Source organism: Scyliorhinus torazame, chromosome 2 (genome assembly GCF_047496885.1).
Source record: "Scyliorhinus torazame isolate Kashiwa2021f chromosome 2, sScyTor2.1, whole genome shotgun sequence".
NCBI classification, from domain to species: Eukaryota; Metazoa; Chordata; class Chondrichthyes; order Carcharhiniformes; family Scyliorhinidae; genus Scyliorhinus; species Scyliorhinus torazame.
The window spans coordinates 365,419,053-365,423,388 of NC_092708.1; the positions used below are offsets into that span (position 1 = coordinate 365,419,053).

Sequence of the window (4,336 nt, forward strand, 5' to 3'; positions counted from 1 at the left end):
CAGAAAATATGGAGGCTGGGGATTGAGGGTGATTTAGAGATGTGGATCAGAAATTGGCCAGCTGAAAGAAGACAGAGGGTGGTGGTTGATGGGAAATGTTCAGAATGGAGTTCAGTTACAAGTGGCGTACCACAAGGATCTGTTCTGGGGCTGTTGCTGTTTGTCATTTTCATCAATGACCTAGAGGAGGGCGCAGAAGGGTGGGTGAGTAAATTTGCAGACGACACTAAAGTCGGTGGTGTTGTTGACAGTGCGGAAGGATGTAGCAGGTTACAGAGGGACATAGATAAGCTGCAGAGCTGGGCTGAGAGGTGGCAAATGGAGTTTAATGTAGAGAAGTGTGAGGTGATTCACTTTGGAAGGAATAACAGGAATGCGGAATATCTGGCTAATGGTAAAGTTCTTGGAAGTGTGGATGAGCAGAGGGATCTAGGTGTCCATGTACATAGATCCCTGAAAGTTGCCACCCAGGTTGATAGGGTTGTGAAGAAGGCCTATGGAGTGTTGGCCTTTATTGGTAGAGGGATTGAGTTCCGGAGTCATGAGGTCACGTTGCAGCTGTACAAAACTCTGGTACGGCTGCATTTGGAGTATTGCGTACAGTTCTGGTCACCGCATTATAGGAAGGACGTGGAAGCTTTGGAGCGGGTGCAGAGGAGATTTACCAGGATGTTGCCTGGTATGGAGGGAAAATCTTATGAGGAAAGGCTGATGGACTTGAGGTTGTTTTCGTTAGAGAGAGGAAGGTTAAGAGGAGACTTAATAGAGGCATACAAAATGATCAGGGGGTTAGATAGGGTGGACAGTGAGAGCCTTCTCCCGCGGATGGAAATGGCTAGCACGAGGGGACATAGCCTTAAACTGAGGGGTAATAGATGGAGGACAGAGGTCAGAGGTAGGTTCTTTACGCAAAGAGTGGTGAGGCCGTGGAATGCCCTACCTGCAACAGTAGTGAACTCGCCAACATTGAGGGCATTTAAAAGTTTATTGGATAAGCATATGGATGATAATGGCATAGTGTAGGTTAGATGGCTTTTGTTTTTTGACTTCCCATGTCGGTGCAACATTGTGGGCCGAAGGGCCTGTACTGCGCTGTATCGTTCTTGTTCTATGTAAACCACAACAAAAGCTTTTTCAAAAAACTCCAGACGCACCAGGACCACAAGGCTCTCTTGCAGCCTGTATTTAAACCAGTGAGTGGTGCCCTCATAGAACACTGATTAAGAGAAAACAGGCACTATGGTCATAATGCACACTGACCCAGCTCCCTAATACATGGTCAGACAATCAGGATCCAGACCAAATGTGGTCATGACAAGTTGACGGTGGTACACTTCCATGTCCCGCAGCCAAACAATTAAGTAGCATCCTTGGTTGGTGTCCACTACACACAAAACTGACATTACCTACTACAGGTATCGGAGGCACACTAGAAAATGCCCCATCCATCCAGCTTACAACACAGACACCCTAACTAGTGGAAATGGAGGCTCCACCAAAGACCTATTCAACAAGCCCTGTACCCACTGAAGGAATGCCCCAGGTCGTCTACACTGAGGACACCAGCACCAGAGCATCTCCAGCACAGCCATCTGCCATAATCACACACTGAGGGCCAAACCAAACACAGTGCTCCAAGGTTACTGAACAAACAATCTACAACTAGCCTTCGTCTTTTTTTAAATAACAAAATGGTGGGGATGGGAGTTAAGGAGACGCAATGGGCCAAGCATGAGCTGCAACAGCTTAATCCATTTTTCACCTTATGCAAATGGTAATGTGCTATTAACTTGTTCAATCTGTATGTTACATAATGGTTTGCACGCAGTTAATGTTCACGCACACTGTTACATTTCAGTACCAGTGTTTGGCCCAACTTAAACAGGGAAGATGTAGACTGAGTGGTCATGTGATGATGTGGCGACGTAAAGGGTCACATGTAGGAAATGCGGGAGTTCTTCCTGGAGCGCGACAGAATGGAAGCACGTAAACGCCGTTCAGAGCACTGAATAAACTACTGTTCTTGAAAGTCCTTGGTCGCCAATATTTGGAACCCAGCACTTCTAATACCAAATTATCTGTGCTCAATGCAGAGTAAGATGTGTAAACATCGAGAGGGGCTTCAATGCACCAAAGACTGGGGTTTCAGGTGAGTCGACTACTGCAGGATTCATGAGGGACAATACTCCAATGTCTTTTTTTGAAAGCACACCTGGAAGAATTGAGCTTCAATCAAAGATCCAGTTCTCAAGTTTTATTTTGTTTTGACAAAGTTCCAATCTGTCAGTTTGAAGATTTGTTTCTTTAAACAAGCACCTCATCCGATTTCATGAGCTCAAAGAGATGCCAAACTTGACGTTTGATTCCTCAGTTCTGATTAACATCTCGGGAAAAAGTAGTAACATTGTGAGATCTGTGCTACATTACTGCAATAATGCTGTTGAAGGTGTAGCCTAGACATGACAATGGGAATTTTCCAATAAATGCTTACATGTGTGCATACAACCTGACTTTCCTTTTATTTAGTTTCATAGAATTTACAGTGTGGAAGGAGGCCAGTCAGCCCATCGAGTCTGCACCGGCCCTTGGAAAGAGCACCCGACCTAAGCCCACGCCTCCACCCTATCCCCGTAACCCAGTAACCCCACCTAACCTTTTTGGACACGAGGGTCAATTTTATCATGGCCAATCCACCTAACCCGCACATCTTTGGACGGTGGGAGAAAACCAGAGCACCCGGAGGAAACCCACGCAGACACAGAGAGAACGTGCAGACTCCACACAGACAGTGACCCAATCTGGGAATGGAACCTGGAACCCTGCAGCTGTGAAGCAACTGTGCTAACCACTGTGCTACCATGTTGCCCTGGAGGATATCCATTTTAAAACCCAGCAAAAAACAATAGCCTTTCAATGCGTTCAGTACTCGGACATTAACATCACACATTCATTTAAAGTCGTATCCTTTGTTCACGCAGTATGAGCTTCCATTTTATGCCATGTCTCGGATGATATACAAACAGACAGTCAGCAGCAAAAAGCATTTTTAACAATGTAGTCAAAATGTCGATTGTACAAGCAATTTTGTGTTGCTGAGAAAGATTTGCAGCAAGGAGAATCACTTTTCATTATGATGTAAATTGTACATGAAAATAGTAATAAAGAACAAGACAAGCTTATTGCTTTCATGCATTACCATTAACGTTTTGTTGTAGCAGGGAATTCTTTTTGTATTATTTGCCAATGTGTGGTAACCATAAAGCTCGACAGAAGAAGAAAAGGGGTTTAGGGAACGCCAAGCTTACATTATTAGATTTGCAAAATAAAAATTAAGCTGGAAGATCAAAATACAACTGCTCAGCTTATCGAAACTCCTATTCAGGTGCATTAAATAGAAGGAAATCAAAGGGTCTCGATTAGTAAAGCCAAATCTATTTGCAGTCGTCATCCGTTTGAGCCCACAGGAGCCGTGCATTCTTAACATGTCTCTGCAAAGCTTCTGATAAGAGTTGATTCATCCTTCAGGAAAGAACCGAGCAGGTCGAAGTGCACAATCCCAGGGTTTGTTGTTTTTTTCTCTCTTGACGGTTGTCAGCAGCCCCCATTCTGTCAGAAGAAAGGTCAAGGAAACTTTGCCAGCTGGAGAGCATTGTTACAGACAACTTATGATGTCTATATAATTATAAGTTGCTTCATTTTTTTCGCTGCTGTCAGAGAAGGCTCACTGCCAGGTAGCAGATGGAGACATTTGGTGCATTAGAGAGAATATATTCAATGTTTAAAATGAGTGATGTTTTACCTGATGATGGAGGCTTTTCAAAATTATCTGTGAACTGCACGAACAAAGAGCTGGTGCAGACGGGACGGACAGAACTTCCAGCGCTGCATCTCCTTATTAATGATTGGAGGCAGTTATTTTGGTTGTCAGTGTATATATATTTTAAAACCTATGTCCTTTCAAACGGAAATTGGATATACACTTGGAAAGGAATTGCAAGGCCATGGGGAAAGTACAGAGCAGTGAGAGTAGTTAGACAGGTCTTTCAGGGAGCCAGCAGAGACACGGTGGACTGGCCATGCGGCCTCTTTCTGTGCTATACGATTTTGTGGGCTAGATGTTGCCGTTAATGGGAAGCCCTGCTGGGGCTGAATCTAAGAGGCAACCTTGCTTTTACTAATGATGGTAGCATATTCCCGGTGGTAGCTAATTAAGAAGCCACTGCCGGGACTGCTGTTCAATTAAGCCTGGCATCCCAACCTCCAGTGCTGATGGCTCAATATGAGGAGCAGCAGCAGTTCAGCAGTGTCAGTGTAATCCTTGGTCATTGCTGAGACA

At 44.6% G+C, this 4,336-nt stretch overlaps 1 long non-coding RNA gene across 1 annotated transcript; it reads left to right on the forward strand.

Annotated features, from left to right (window-relative positions):
* Positions 1–1,980: 1,980 nt before the first annotated feature.
* LOC140407918 (uncharacterized) lies at positions 1,981–3,179 on the forward strand. Its single transcript, XR_011939892.1, has 2 exons — positions 1,981–2,149; positions 2,527–3,179. It is a non-coding gene; the product is annotated as an uncharacterized lncRNA (long non-coding RNA).
* The last annotated feature ends 1,157 nt before the right edge of the window (positions 3,180–4,336 follow it).